Below are 16,937 nucleotides of genomic sequence, written 5' to 3'. Positions count from 1 at the left end.
AGAACATAAAGTACCATAAAGTAAATTACCATGAAGTAAATTGTCTTTAAAAGAAGGAATTTTTTAAATATAAGAATGTTATTAAAAATTAATTATATTTATAGCCATCTCCATTCACTATTTAAAAAATTTTTTAAATGTGTATTCAAAATTAAAGCCTATATGAGAATATTAGTTTTCAACACATAAAAAAATTTTTTTAAATCTTATAAATCTCATCAAAGATGTATCCTATACTTCTCTAGAAGAGAGAGAGTGTGTGTGTGTAATGTACAGGTAGCCAAAGGATTAGTTTGTTTAATCAATTATGGCAATTATGAGAATTTCCCTTGAATGCCTATTTTATAACTAATATAGCAAAGTTAATAGAACAATGTGGAACTTGCAGCCATATAACGAAGTTTCCTATCTGTGATCTTAAGAAAATTAATTTTTCTGCATTATCTCCTAATATGTAAGATGTGAATTATAGTACTGTCTTCTTAGAGATTTAAATCATTTAAACAGAACTTTTACGATTTACCAACTTGTACTAACTGAGCATTAAATAACAACATTGTACATCCAGCTGTCTCCTCTCTATACTGGGCTATCTACTAGGAATCTCATCTTGTCCACACTTGAACTGATGTCTCTCCAGAACTGCTCCTCCTCCAATCTTCATCTCTGTAAACAGTGAATGCCAACTGTGCCCTTCCAGTTGTCAGCCCAAAAACTTTGGGGTCATCCTTAACTCAGCTCTCAGTCCCTCACTTGCCACAATCAAATGACCCACCAAGCCTGATCCAGAATCTGATCACTTATCACCTCTGCCACTACTACCCTGATCCAAGCCACCATCATTTCCAGCCTCAATTATTCCAACAACCTGTTAACTAGTCCCTGATCCCATCACTGCCCCTCTATCTATTCTCGATACAGCAGCCAGAGAGAGTCTTGTAAAGAATAAGTCAGATCATGTCACTTTCCTGCTCAAAACTTTCCAATGGCTTCCCATCCCACTCAAAGGAAACGTCAAAGTCCTTTCAATGACTTTCAGAATCTGTTCCAAATTGCCCGTTTTCCCAGATTTCCACGCAGTTGGCTCCCTGATCTTTTTCAAGCTTCTATTCAAGTATGGCCTTTCCAACGAGCCCCTCCCTGGTGACTCTATTTTAACTGAAAGCCACTCCCTTGCCCCAGCTCTCACCATCCCCTTTACAAGTTTATTATCTCCATCATCCAACATCCAACACATTCACTTGTTTACGGTCTGTCTTCTACATCCACAATATAAGCTTCATGAGTGCAAGAAGTTTTGTCTGTTTTGTTCACAACCGTATCCCCAACTCCTAGCATACAGCAGGCATTCAACAAGTAATTGCTGGATGACTGAATAGCTCTTACCCTTCGACCTAAACTTTCTGCTCTTGATGCTCTCTCCCTTCACACACATTTTCCACATCTCCTAAAAGGTGGCTTCAAGAGATTTTGAGGTGAGTCCTAAAGATTAGGGATTGGCAGAATTAGACACAAGGAAAAGCAAAAATGGATCACAGAGAAATGCATCTTCAGTTCTCTTTCTATCACGTCAGTAAGGAGATGTTCCTGCCATCTTCTACTCCAGCATCTCTGGAACCATGTTCAAACCATGTGCCCAGACTCTTTGATTCTGCAGGGTGGGACCACTGCCAGTCACCACGCTAGGAGATAACATGTCATTCCATAGTTGAAGAACAGATTCAAAGCCGTCAAGTATTTTGCTGAAATCCAGCGAGCTAGTAATTTGCAGCTAAGACTTAACTTTTGTCTGCCTGATGCCAAAGCTAAGCACTGAATTCTTCTCACAGATTCTGTACTTCCATTCATCATTTACTAAGGCATAGCTTAAATCAATCCTAAGACTTCATGTGGTAGTGTGGGAGCTCTGGCAGTGGTTTTTCTGAGGCAAATGTTTATGTGGTTTGGTTAATTCCCAGAAAAGCTATCACACTTGAAGGTGGCTGCTTTTTGTTTTGTTTTGTTTTGAGCTTTTGTGTCACACACACATTATTTGACAAGTTTTTTCAAAACGGTCAATTACGTATCCTAAGAGTTCTTGGCTGAAAGAAAAAGAGAAGAAATGATAAGGTGTAAAGCAGAAGCAGCAAGTGGTCTCTGAAATCAGCCCTCCCATATCCCTTGTTTTACTGTGTCCAAAACAAACATTTGTTCCACACTAACAATTTTGGATTTGGAAAACACTTTTAAAAGATTTGATGTGGCCAGTATACATCACTTACAGGTTTCAGAAGCACAGCTTTTATTTAGAAACAAAAAGCACTTTGCAAAGAAATATTAGAATAAATTGTGAGGGCCACACTGTGCAGTCCGGTTCACGTGATTCTGCCGTTTTAAGCTCCAAGAGATGTAATTCTGCCCCTCTTAAAGTCATTAAAGTCCTGGGTTTTGTACATATGCAAACTTTATGCAAAAGAAGAACATGGGAAGCTCTCCAACTTCATATCTTCTTACTGTATTACTTAGTCTTGACTCCCGCAGCAACATTTGCCCCAACTATTTTGCATTTAATTTTCGAAAAATCCTCAAGTCTTATCAGGATTTGGGTTTTTCTCTTGTTGTGCTGACTTCAACATCTGGGACTGTCCACTGTTAAGAAACCAGCACAGACTAAGAGATTTTATCACTGCTAAAAATCAATTGATTGCTAAACATATTTTTCTGAATCATATTACAATGAGAGTTTGATACTTACCAGTAAGTGCTCTCCTCCACAGAGTCACACCTCTGGACAAACAGAGTGAGATCCAGACTCTCTGGGTAAATAAGTGTGCATCCTCATGGACCTTGGAAGACACTGAAAAGTAAATTCCTCTATTGCTTAAGTGCATGCCTTAATGCCATTTACCGTTCCTCTTACATACTACCGTATGGCTGGCATTCCAACTTGATTTCCTCAAAATGAAATGAGACGTTTTATAAATGAGTTAACGGTATATTTCAATATTTAAAAAACGATTCCTATTCAAGGAAGGAAAATATACTAGACACTTTTGTATTTAAATTCACTCTTCAGTTAGCATGAGTGGTGCAAGAAAGCATTTTTTAAAACAATATAATACAGTCCTTGCAGAGGGAAGCTGTTCGGTCTCCAATAAATGCACATCATATACATCGAGAATATGTTTCTCTTTACAATACACAACATAGAGAAGCATTGAATAAACCACTGGCTCATTCCAAAAGAGCACATATTTTGGATTCACACATTTGGAAACTACATTTACTGACTAAAACTGGTAAACACATTTACCGTACACGGTGCTGGTTAAAGGTAAGGGAGCCCTAAAATTACAAAGTATCTTCATATAGTTTTAGAGATAATATCACTGATTATTTTGAAATTAAATAACAGAGATTTAAATATTAAAATATTGAAGACCTAGGGCATACAAAATATCTGGGGTTTTGAGGGTCATAAATGTGGGAAGTTTTAGTAACCAACAACAACAGTGACAGCTCTTTTCACTATCAAGTTACAATATTTACAAAAGACTTTAAAACTGACTTAAATACGAATAATTCTAACACGCCTTTAACAACTAACTATTGTGGGAAGCATTCCCCCAATCTAGCTGCCATTGTATTGTGACAAGGTCTGGCAATGGAAGGAGAATCGTGCAGGACACGTCTCCAGGGAACATAATTCTTTCAGCAGAATCCTTTGTCCTCCTTTCTAAAGCCTATTACTGATTAACGTCTTCCCTCCGTCCTGGAAGCCTTGTAAAAACAGGCAGAACTAGCAATAAACATATCTCAAAGAACAAGCAGCAGCCCCCAAGGATGAGGGGGTCTATATTCCGTTAATTATATACTCGCTGTCCTCCTAACTTCTTTGAAGACCCTGAAACTATGTAACCTCTTCCTAAACAATCGATATGTATGCTGCACATCTGGTATGTAGATAACCACCTTTGATTATTACCTTTAGTCACGCACTGCCCCTCATCTATTGTTCCCATGACGACAATAGTTAGACCACCTCGTGTGATTTTTTCTATATAAGTGTACCCTGTCCCCGAAATAAAGTGGACTTGCTTGCAACTGCTTCGAGTCTCACGTCTAGCACTCAGACTTTCGCCGACGCCGTCTCTCCCGCAGAAACCTGGACTCTGCCAAGGCTGGACCCCGGCACACTATGATACCTCATTCTCTTCCCTATCACTGATTGCTACATTCCACACTATAGAAAAAGGTGGGGAGGACTACTTGAGAGCACCGAAAATCAAAATCTGAGAGGGAAAATAAAGTGGAGACAGTAAACAGGAACAAAAGGGATGTTTTACACTTATTTAAATCTTTAGCAAGGTTCATGAGGAGGTACACATAAAAGTACTCCAAAAATCTTGTTCCACAAAGGAAATACCAACAGTAACTATCCTATGACTACCGCAAACGTGCAGTGAAGTGTCCTGCTGTGCAAATCACAAGGACACCACAACAAAGAAATGAATTTCAAGACTGTGGTTTTGAAACTGAACTTCGGACTGGAATACCCTGCCAAGTCATTTTCACATATAATAAATTAGAATCATGTAATTGAATGATTTAGGCTTAAAATATAAATAAAAAGCAATTTAAAACATTGCAAAGAAAGATGTGCTTATCAAAGGAATATCTATGTACTAGATACAACAGCTGTAAGTAACCATTTCCAATGATCTATTGTAGCCACATTTGATTAAATATTTTTTGAAAAAATTATAAACTGTTTTCTGGGGGGAAAAAGCAGCATTGGAAAGTATGGCAAATTTCTATAACCAAGTGGAAATAGAGCTTTCTTTCTAGTCAGTCACAGTCCTTTTCCCTTCTATCCTAATTTTCTCTAAAGTAGCCCAATGAAAATCTAATTCTGATAATATAATTTTAATTTCATTCACAGCTATTTATTAAGTAGTAACATCAAACTAAGTGTTCTGGGAAACTGGAGAAAAGTCAAAGACACAGTTCGCTACCTTTGAGAGACTCCTGTTGCTTACACACATTCAAACATTCAACACATATTCACTTAGTTGCATTCAAGGTACTGTGCTAGGTGCTGGAGACAGCAATGAGCAGAACCAGCAACGCACCCGTTAACACTGCAGTTAAAGCCGCCACAAGAGCTAAGGATGGGAAGTACACGCTGCCACAAGAACACCCACCAGGTGACCTGATCTCCTCGGAGGAGAGGGGATCACTGAGAAGTGACAACTGGCCTGTGTGAAGAGAAAGAAGAAACCAGACAAAAGCTGGGATAGAGAGAGGTAGGAAAGCAAGAAGAGTAAGAAAGAAGGCAGTCCCAGCACTGAGAAGCAGGAAGGAGCATGGCAGCTGCAGCGCAACAGGAGGGGCTGAGGCTGGTCAAACAGTCGAAGCCCAAATTATACGGGGCCTCAGATGCATTAAGCAAGAGAATACTCAAACTGCAGTCTTAAATGCTTTGAAATAGCATGCTGACTATAAAGATGAAAGTGAATCAGAAAGTAGCGAGGTGGGGTGGACTGGGAGGGAGGTAGTAGGCGAGATCTCTTGGGAAGCCATTACACACACCTGAGCAAAGCCTCATAGTGGCTTGGGCTGGGGTTGGGGTAGTGTGGTTGGAGAGAGGTGGATGGATTCCAGAAACATTCAAGACATAAAATAAACAGGATTGTATGCATTAGTAGTAAAAGAACAGTATCAAGGATGACGCCCAAAGTCCTGGCTTGTAAACCAGACGGATAACAGTGTCACCATGAGCACAGGGGACACTGCAAGAAGCCCAGGTGTCGAGGGGAAATACCAGGAGCTCAGTTTTGGACTTTTTAACTTTGAGATGCCTTTAAGGCATCCAAGTAGAGATCATAAACAGGGAATTGTGTATACAGATCTGATACTCTGAAAAGGTCTGCTACAAACAGGAGAATTTATATGGAATAGATAGGCTTTATAGAGATGATATTTAAAGGCTTGCATGTGGATGAGACTGCATACAGAGAAAACATAGACTGAAAGTGGAGATCCACTCTTATAAACATAATTTCAGCCCAACCAGAGTGCTGAAGATCTCAAAGTTTAAATAAAGAGATCCATCACAAATGTTTTGAGAATATTTAATTTTAAGTTCTAGATTATTCCTAACACATCATTAAAAAACAATCAATTGGTCTGTGTGGGGGTGAGGGTGATCACAGGGTATGGTGGAGGGGTAGATGCAGGTATACAAACAGAAACATTTGGGGCTAACATTATAAGATTAAATCAAAAAGGAGAAAACTTTTGTTGTTTTTTTGTTCGTTTTTCGGTGAGGAAGATTGGCCTTGAGCTAACATCTATTGCCAATCTTTGTCTTTTTGCTTGAGGAAGACTGTCCCTGAGCTAACATCCATGGCAATCTTCCTCTAGTTTGTATGTGGGATGCTTCGACAGCATGGCTTGATGAGCAGTGTGTAGGTCTGTGCCCAAGATCTGAACCCATGAACCCCGGGCTGCCGAAGCGGAGTGTGCAAACTTAACCACTACACCACCAGGCCAGCACTGAAAATTTTAAAAAGGAGAGCTGCTTCTTTCAGTAATAGCAGACTAGGTAATTCTAATCAGCTCTCCTGATGAGGATAATTTAGAAACCTGGACAAAATATAAAAATCATGTGCATACTGGGGCTACCCCCATGGCCAAGTGGTTAAAGTTCCATACGCTCCACTACAGCGGCCCAGGTTCATGGGTTCAGATCCTGGGCATGGACATACTCCATCCATCAGCCATGCTGTGGTGGCATCCCACATAAAAAAAAAATGGAGGAGGACTGGCACAGATGTTAGCTCAAGGACAATCTTCCTCAAGCATAAAGAGGAAGATGGGCAACAGATGTTAGCTCAGGGACAACCTTCCTCACCAAAAAAAAATCATCTGCATAAAGGCATACGGAAACTAACAAAGTTATCCCTCCAAAACTAAAAAATTACCCATTCTAGATTACCCATTACTAGAAAAATTACCCATCCAAGATGTAACAGACAATGGAATTCCAGAAAGGTGAGCATGTAATTTAGGGCCTATTTTTCCCCTGGGGCCATTTCCTGGTTCTACAAAAGGCTCCTGAGAGGCTGAGAGCTTAAGTGACTTTTCTGACAGCCTTGCAGAGGCCCTCCCCTGGGATAGAATAAGGGTTATCCCGAAGGTGACTGGCCTTCACAGGGAGAGCAGCCCAGCTTCCAATCATTCAATACCTGAAACTGGATTAAGTGAGATTTTATTGCTAGGCAGTTAAGTGGCTGCCAGAAGAAAACATATTCCTTTCTAGAGAAGGACATCACCCTAGGCCTCAAACTACTTCTGCAAATAATTTATCAAATACAAGATCAAATACACAATCAATAATATCCAGGCGCATGAAGAGAGAAGACAATATGAACGAGAACCAGTAGAAGCAACAGAAAATAGAAATGCACCCAAAGGGGCTCCAAGTATTGGTGATATCTGATACATACCTGATTCAAGAGGATAAAAAGATACAATTGGAATTACAACAGAAAATTCTAAGATTTTTTTTTCTTAAAAAAAGGATGTGGTAGATTTTTAAAAGCGCTAACTAGAAATTCTAGACCAGAAACATATAATCAAAATCAAAATTAGGTTAGACACAGATGAATTAGTGAATGGAATACGGGTCAGGATAAAACACTCAGAATGAATCACAAAGAGAACAGAAGAGAAGGTAAAAGAGGTGGAAGATACTATGAAAAGGTCTAACATATGTGAAATTGGAGTCCTAGAAGGAGAGCAGAGCAGATTATTAGGCAGAAGCATATTTGAAAAATGTCTGAAGAGATAATGATCAGGTAATCTTAGTACAGCTATTCTCCAAGAGGTATACAGACTTATTTGCATTTATCTAATGACTAATGACGTTGAACATCTTTTCTTATGCTTATTGGCCATCCACAAATCTTCTTTGGTGAAGTTCACATTTTTGCCCATTTAAAAATTTGATTGTGTTTCTATTACTGAGTTTTAAGAGCTCTTTATGTATTCTGAACACGTCATTCACTAGGTATGTGATTTATAAATATTTTCTCCCATTCTATAATTTGTCTTTTCATTCTCTTAACAGTATCTTCTGAACAGTCAAAATTTTAAATTTTCATGAGGTCACATTTATCAAATTTTTCTCCTATGGATCATGCTTTTAGTGTCATACATAATAAACCTTTGCCTGACCCTAGGTCACAAAGATTTTCTCTTACGTTTTCTTGCAGAAGTTTTTACAATTTTAGTTTTTAACTTTTAGGTTTATGATCTATTTTGAGTTTATTTTTGTATATGGTACAAGGTATAGACTTTTTTCCCAACTGACCCAGCACCATTTGTTGAAAAGACTATCATCTCTACACTGAATTGCCTCTGCACCTGTGTTGAAATCAATGTATGTGTGGGATTTTCTTCTCTATATATGTCCCACTGATTTGTCTTTATACCAATATCACACAGTCTTAATTGCTGTAGCTGTATATTATGTCTCAAAATCAGGTAGTAAAAGTCCTCCAACTTTGTTCCTCTTTCTCAAAGGTATTTTGGCTATTCTTGGTCATTTGAATTTTCACATGAATTTAAGAATTAGCTTGTCACTTCCTACAAAAAAAAAAGAGAGAGAGAGAGGAAAAAAATCTAACTTGCTGGAATTTTGATTATTTTGCACTAAATCTATAGATTGATATGTGAGAACTGACATCTTAACAATAGTGAGTCTTCTGATCCATGAACATGGTGTATCTTTCCATTCACTTAGTTCTCATATTATTTCTCTCAGCAATGTCCTACACTTTTCAGTAAACAGGTCTTACATATCGTTTATCAGATTGATCCCTAAATATTACACACTTTAAAGCTACAGAGATAGTTTAAGAAAAAGTTCAATTTCCAATTGCCTGTTGCTAGTATGTAGAAATACAATTGATTTGTGTATTGACCCTGTATCCTGCAACCTTTCCATACTCACGTAGTAGTTCTAGTACTTTTCTTTTGTCGATTCCATCACAGATGATAATGTCATGTGACAAAAAGAGACAGTTTTTCTTTCTATGCAACGTGGATGCCTTTCATTTCTTTCCATTGCCTTATTGCACTGGCTACAACAGGAGTACAGTGCTGAACAAACGTGGTAAGAGTAGACACTCTTGGTACGTTCCTGATCTTAGAGGAAAGCATTCAGTCTTTCACCTTTAAGTATGATTTACCTGTATGTTTTTCACAAGGAAACTCCTGTGTATCCCTAGTTTGCTGTGTTCAGGAATGATTGTTGGATTTGTCAATACTTTCCCTACCTCTACTGAAATAATCAGATGATGATTTTTTTTTTTAGTTTGTTGATATGATGACATATTGATTAGTTTTAAAATATTGAACCAACCCTAAATTCCTGAGCTAAACCCCAATTGGTCATGAAGTATTATCCCTTTTATATATTGCTGGATTTGCTTTGCTGCTTTTCAGAAGATGTTTGCATCTAAGTTCATAAGGGATAAACAGCTACAGGGTTTTTTTGTAATGTCTAAGTCTCATTTGAGTACTAGGGTAATGCTGGTCTCATAGAATGACTTGTGAAGTTCTTACTTCCTCCTCTGTTTTCTGGAAGAATTTGTCTAGAATTATTATTTCTGGCGCTCTTCATTGCTTCACGTAAATCCAATTTCCATCTGGTATCACATTACTTCTACCTAAAGAACTTCCCTTTCCACTTCTTGTAGTATAAGTCTGGTACAAAGAATCCTTTCAACTTCTGTTTGTCTAAAAAAAAAAATAGCATTTTGCCTTCATCCTTGACAGATATCGTCACTGGGTGCAGATTTCTTGTTGACTTGTGTTTGCTTTTTCTTTCAGTACTTCTAATATGACATTCTATTGTCTCTGGTCTGTCTAGCTTCTGACCAGAAGTCTGCTTTGTCTTGCCTTTGTTCCTCTGTATGTAATGTTTCTTTTGTCTCTGGCTGCTCCCACGATTGTCTCTTACTTGTTATTTTCAGCAGTTTGATCCTGATGTGCCTAGGGGGGTGTGTGTATTTATTCTGCTTGGAGTCCTCTGAGCTTCTTGGATCTTCGGTTTGTTGTCATTCACTAATTTCAGAAAAGTCTTGGCCATTACTTCTTCAAATAGTTCTTTTTCCCTGTTTTCTCATTCTGGGACACCAATTACATGTATATTAGATCACTTTACCCTGTCTCAAAGCCATCCGATGCTCTCTTCTATTTTTTTCTCATTCTTTTTTACCTTTGTGTTTCAATTTGGATAATTTCTACCTTCAAGTTCACTGATTCTTTCCCCAGCTGGGTCCAAACTACTGATAAGCCTGTTGAAGGAATGCTTATCTCTGATATCATCCTTTTTGTTTCTAGCATTTTCAATTGTTTTATAGTTTCCATCTTTCTGCTGAATTTCCCTATACATCCATGCATGTTGTTCTGAGAAGGTGGGCAGTGTTGTATTCCTGTCCCCCAGCAGCAGCCAATCATCGCCTCACCTGCATCAGCAAAAGCCAATCTCTCCAGCCTCCTGCCTGCCCCCCACGGCAAGGAGGCTTCTGGAAAAGAGCTTGCAAGTGAGTGCAAAGGTCTCTTGTGTCTGCAACTCCAGGTTATTTTAAATTGATACGCTAGCTCACAGTCAACCTTTAAAAACTCATCACAATATTAGCTCATTTTTTTCTAACAACCTTATGTGGTGGCCACTTCTTCTTCCTCTACTGTGTCAAAAGTCAATGTGCCTGTGTCTCATCTTTCTTCAGAGGGGCTGCTGCTCTTTTGAATTGTTTATTTGGTTGCCTTGTGACCACCTCTAACAGGCTAAAGTTATACTTACTTGGATTTTGTGAATAACCCACTGTTATTAAAATGGGAGTGATGTTTTCTTGCACATTCCTACATCCTAACAAGAAATGGAACTGACTGCTTTGTTTTTGAGCCCTGAATCTTCCTTACCTCTCTTACAAGCTTAATTATGCATTTAACAGAATGCTCACTGTACTTTATCTAGACTTTCTATATGTTCTGATTTGGGAAAATTTTCTAGGATATTTAGCTCACCACACCGCCAAAAGGTTAGCTAATTCATAAAGTTTTAAATTAAACATTACACACCTTTATTACAGTGAAGTATGTAAATATCTTCTTTGTTTTATAATTTTGCCAGGATTGTAAATATTTTTATTTACATGACCCTTTGTATCACTCAAATGCCTAAAGCCAGAAACAATATTCAAGTAGTAACAGTGGTTCTATTATCACAGAAATAAAAGATTTCCTATTAAGAATTTCAGAAGTTCCAGGTCATTTTTATTCTAAGTAAGGTAAAAGTAACACACGACTGAAGGACTATGAAGCGCGTGTGAGAACACTGGTCTCCACGAGAACTTACTAAGAGACAGTGTTTTGAGGTCTATCAGGAATATCGGCTAATATAACGTTTCATATATGCCCACAAAAATGATATGCTCAGTAAATGTTTCCATCGAATTTAATTATTTTTGTAAAATAATTAATGATGCTAACCTATTTTGTCCTTAAACACAAATAGATATACATAAAAAGGAAAAGACATAACACAGACTACTTTCTAAATTCACTGAGGTCAATGTACTTTTACTTTTGAGCTGTAAACCACAGAACACAAGAGGACGTTGTATCATCTGTTCATGCTCTCTAATTTCTTTGGTTAACGCTACCTCTCTTTCTTTTTCTTAGTGAACTAGAAAAATGGTTATGTAATTTTATGCTTCCTAGCCCATAAAACCTCCTAGGAAGGTCAATTCTGACCCTGATGACTGTTTTCCATCAACTTACATTACAGGAATTATTTCACTTTCTTCCTCACCTTCCTTCATCTCAGAGTGTCCCTAAATGCTTAGTTTGTCAATAGAGTGCTATACTCTCCCTTGGGCTTTTTATGACCTGTGGGGTGTCTGGAACATCATGTCTTGCTTATTATGTATAAAAGTGTTGCTTTCACAAAATCCTTTTGCTTTTCTCAGAACTTAACTTTTAACTTATCTCAGAAAACATCACCTACAGGGAGAAAGACATGTACTTTCATTTTTGAGCAGCAAACCAAAGGAAAAAGCAATTTGTATTATCTGTTAATGCTCTTTAATTCCTTTAGTTAAGACTATTTCTTTTTTTGGTGAACTGTAAGAATAAATTATATAATTTCATGCTTCCTAGAAACCTCCCAACAAAATATTCATAGTCAAAACACTGAACTTTTTAAGCCTAGATTTTCTCAACCGTACAACGAGAATAAATACATCCTGTGGAGTTGTTATAAGAAGTTTAAAAGGACGGGTCTAAAGCTTTGAGCACTGTGCCTGGCCCACACTGAGTGTTCCTCACATTATTATTGTTTATCCACACATCTGTGCCGCTTGAAATAGGACTTAAAAAGTAAGTAAAGTTAAGCTTTTTATTCACAAATATCTTTATTTACACAGTAAAGTCTTTCTATAAAAATCTGAAAATAAGATCTTTTTAGAAAATTTCCCTATATTCAGTAGATATAAAATACTCAATCACATTGGGAGAAACTTGTGGTATTTTCTAATATTTCCATAAATGAAAAAAAAGTCATGCAAAATTAATAAAAGTAGAGCTAATGCATCTTTTCAGAATCGGAAGACTGGTAGACCACACCTACTGATCTCAAATTACCAAATTTCATATTGATTATGCTTCTTTGATCCTTTCCTTATCATGTATCTCTCTTCCACTCCCCCAGAAAAGGTCTCTCTAGGAACAGGAATCAGCATTATATCACTCCACTGATATCCTGTCTTCACTCTCATCCAAGAATACCATCAGTGGATCAGGCCAATGTGTCATCGATCTTCCAGGGAGACACTTACTGTCTCAGAACATTAAGTTCAATCAATGCTGACTTTAAAACTATTTTTGAGTGCCTAGCATTTGCCAAGCACTGTTCTAGGTTCAGGGGATATCGCGATAAACCAGACTGACAAAGATTCTGCATTCAAGGAAGAAGGGGAAAAGAATGGTAGGTGATGAGGTCAGAAAACTAGACACAGTCATTTAAGAGTACAGTAAGAAGTTTTATTCTATTTGAAATGGGAAGTTATTAGTTTCCTGTGGCTGCTATAATAAATTACCGCAAACTGAGTGGCTTAAAGCAACAGAGATTTATTCACTTACAGTTCTGCAGGCCATAAGTCTCAATCAGTATCACTCAGCCAAAATCAAAGTGTTGGCAAGGCCGTACTCCCTCTGGAGGCACTGGAACAGAACCTGTTCCTTGCCTCGTCCAGCTCCTGGTAGTTGCTCACATCCCTTGGTTTATGGCTGTATCGCCCCAGTCTCTGACTCTGTCTTCACAAGGCCTTCTCTTCTGTGTCTGTGTCAGATCTCCCTCTGCTCTCCTCGTATAATACATGTGATGGCACTTAGGGCCCACCGGATAATCTCTCTATCTCAAAATCCTTAATTACATCTTCGAAAACTCTTTTTCTAAATAAGGAAACATTTATAGGTTCCAGGGATCAGGACCTGATATCTTGGGAGGCCATGATTCTGCCTACACACCACTTATGTAATTTTCCTGCAAGAAGAAGATGTGATTGATGCTTTTAAAAGATTTCTCTGAAGAAAAAAAGTAACTATGTGTGAGCAAGTTACTCAACTAAGTTGTTTCTCCCTCCAGCAAGTGTCACTTACAGAACTGCTGTGAGCAATCAAAGAGATAAAAATGCATAAAATGTTTGACAGAGTTCAGTCCCTGACACATAGTAAGACCTCAAGAAATGTTAGCTATAGCTATTTTTATCTGTTCCTGACATTGCACATTTTCTATTACATAATTTTATGCCATATATTTTGGTTCCCAAAATAAGTGAAGAAAGAATTAAAAGGATTCAGTAACTAAACAGGTAGAGACTTCTGTGCAGTTCATTGTAAAGGAGTCACCAGTGTTACGTGGTGTAATTATATCATTACCATTTTAAATTTTATAAAGGACCACGTTTCAGAAATGTATCTTGACAATCAAATTCTTTCATTTCTAGATAACCAGAAGTTTAAGTCAAATACTGAAATCTAACATTTAAGATTTCAATTTAATATATTATGGAAAATAATTCAAACAATCAGTAAAGACCACAGAAAAAAATCTATTTCTTTTTGAAAAGATACCCTAGGATTAAATCATATAACATGGATATATTATAACAACGATATTTAAAAGTGGCTCCGTATCTAGGGAATCTAAATTGGAGGTCAAAATATTTCTTTTCTGGATTCCAATTTAAATTTAACCTTGAGATGAGTGGCTTAATTGCATTATCATTCACTGTGCACTTCAGATGAAATTTAAAAAGCAAACTGTAGAAATACTACGGATTAGCTCAGTTCTAATCCTGATTCTCTTTCTGCCATTTTATTTTTAATCTTAAATTACTTCATCTTTAATACAGTAAAAATAGCAACCTATTTTAAAAACGATTTTTCAGTTAATACATTATTGTAAGGATGAAACAAAAATACAATTAAAAAAACAAAAACGAAAATATCATTGATGAAATTTTATAATACACAAGGCTAGAAACATCTCCCTCATCACTTTATCTGATGTTCTTTCTACAACCTGCTTATACTGCTGTTATAAATGTGGTAATAATCTTGGAAATGATTCACTTCTTACATAAAATATTTATTGCTCCTACCTTTAAACTCTCTGGAAGCAAATCATTCATAGAAGATTAGTATTAGGAAGTACTCAAACTATTTTTCCCCATGGATTTAATAAACTATCAACCAAGATGCTCAAAACCAAGCAGAACCATACGGATGCTCAAGCCAGATACCTGGAAGCCACCTCTCACTTCCCACATCCAGTCCGTTAGGAAGTTCGCCTCATTCCACCTCAATAAACATTACCTCGGATATATCCACCACTCTCTACTGTCCTGATCCCAGCCACCTTCAAACATCACGAGGACTAGTGCTGTAGCTTCCTAATCCTCCCCCTCCAATCCACTCTCTACACAATTATGAAAACGATCACTGTAAAATGTAAATGGGGTAAGTCCCTTCCTTGCTTAAAGCTCTCAAATGGTTTTCCACTGTCCTAAGAAAGGACAACTCTTGTATCTCCGTCACTGACCATCTCTCTAACCTCTTCTCAAGTCACACCCCACCACCACCCGCTGGATTCCAGCTGTACATGCTTCTTTCAATTCCCCCAGGCTCTTTCATCTGAGGGCCATCTGCTGCTCTCTCTGCCTCGGCCACTCATTCCTGAGTCTTCAAAGGTTGCTTCCTCCTATCCCTTCAGCTTTCAGCTCCTCAAAGAGGCTTTCCTTGACCTCCCAAAGCAGAGGAGGTACCCCCGCCCCACCCCAGTCACGGTGTCCTGTTCTGTACACTCACTCACTTGTTGAACGTCTGCTTCCCCTCCTCTGGACCGTAACCTCCTTGAGAGCAAGTTCTCTGTTCACCTCTGTTTTCTCAGTGCTTAGAACAGTGCCTGGCACATGATACGCATTTATGAATGAATGAGAATGTCAATATTACTAAAAGCTCACTTGTATTACAAGGTTGCTTTTTTATGAAACTAACTAAGAAATTACGGCAAAAGTGAATAAAGTGGCTATGTGCAATTTTTGTCATGGTTTTATCACTTGAAAGTAACCACTCACAGAGGCAAGGCAATTAAACAAGGTGCTAACTATGAGTACCAATACATATTAACAACTGGACACAATGATTTAAAAATGGTCTGCACATAAACATAGCTTTTATAATTTGACATGCGCTGCTTAAATGTTTAGCTGCCTACATTATATAGTAACCCCCCTATAAAAGCCATTATTATTGTCCCATAAAGTTCTTCCTACTTGCTTAATTCTTCAGCATTTTTACATAAGGTCCAATGATACAATTAGATACTTTGCCATGCTTGTTGCTTTCTACAGCCTTTAGGCCTTCCTGACATACAATCTAATCTGGACAGCCTTCTACCTTTTTTGTATCTTTTTTAGTACAGGGCAAGATAAATGAGAGTCCTAAATAAACAGTTGCTTGTTGATTAACTAAAGAAATGGATCAAATCATTCAGCAATAAATAAAAGTTTTCTTAATACATACTCATTAGTATACATTTTCTTTATATCCATTTATTCAGTTAATCTTCTGTATTACAGATTAATTTTAATTACTTTAAAAGCTTATTAAAATCATATCTTCCATAACTCAGTTATATAGTTTCAGCAGATACATTTGATTCTTTGTATAAATATGCTCTATATATGAGTGTATAATATTCTTTATATATTCCCATGAAATTAAGATTTTGAGGGAGTTATTATTTAACTAACTTTACTGTGAACTCATTAGTAAAGGGATTTTTTCAAAATAATTTAGAGACCTCTAGAGGTCAATACTCTATCCTTCATCATTTATTCTTGCTTTGCGAAACTTTAGACATTCAGTACGCTGCCTGTGGACCAGATCCAGCCTGTTCAACACAGAGTGTATAGTATGCTCAGTATTTTTAGCTTTAAATCTAATTTACTTACACACAATAACTCCTTAGTCAAGAGCACTAACCACCTGTTCCCTTCTACTGTTGGTTCACTGGCACTTGCAGGTATCACGCTATCAAGCAGCTAACATCACTGAAGTTGAATGCGAAATTAAACCTGGACTGTGCAAACCTAATTCCACTGAAACTATGGCACGATGCTGAGAACAACACATAGGAAAAAGCTTGACTCATTTTTGAATCACACAGAATGCCAAAATTAACATCTCAATTCATCATTGTAACCAGTAAAAAAATTCATATTGCCTGATTAGAAATGTGAGCATCTCATAAAAATAACATGGTACGTCACTGATCCAAATGACGGTAACTGGAACCATGCCAACTATGCCTAAAAATA

General features: G+C 37.5%; 1 protein-coding gene across 3 annotated transcripts in view; it reads right to left on the bottom strand.

The window, feature by feature from the left end:
- Window positions 1-16,937, bottom strand: part of PPP4R4 (protein phosphatase 4 regulatory subunit 4) — a 101,603-nt gene that overhangs the window by 47,726 nt on the left and 36,940 nt on the right. Inside the window, exon 1 of one of the 3 annotated variants that reach the window (XM_046647656.1) lies at window positions 2,735-2,816. The exons of 1 other annotated variant lie outside the window; for it this stretch is intronic. The gene's annotated coding sequence lies outside the window, so the exon portion shown is untranslated. Of the gene's footprint in view, window positions 1-1,386; window positions 2,557-2,734; window positions 2,817-16,937 lie in introns of those variants that run through there. One more of the 3 variants, XM_046647655.1, reaches the window with a different exon arrangement.

This window comes from Equus quagga, chromosome 20 (genome assembly GCF_021613505.1).
Source record: "Equus quagga isolate Etosha38 chromosome 20, UCLA_HA_Equagga_1.0, whole genome shotgun sequence".
Lineage (NCBI taxonomy): Eukaryota > Metazoa > Chordata > Mammalia > Perissodactyla > Equidae > Equus > Equus quagga.
Note: the sequence above shows the minus strand (reverse complement) of the source record. Positions and strands in the feature narration are given on the sequence as shown.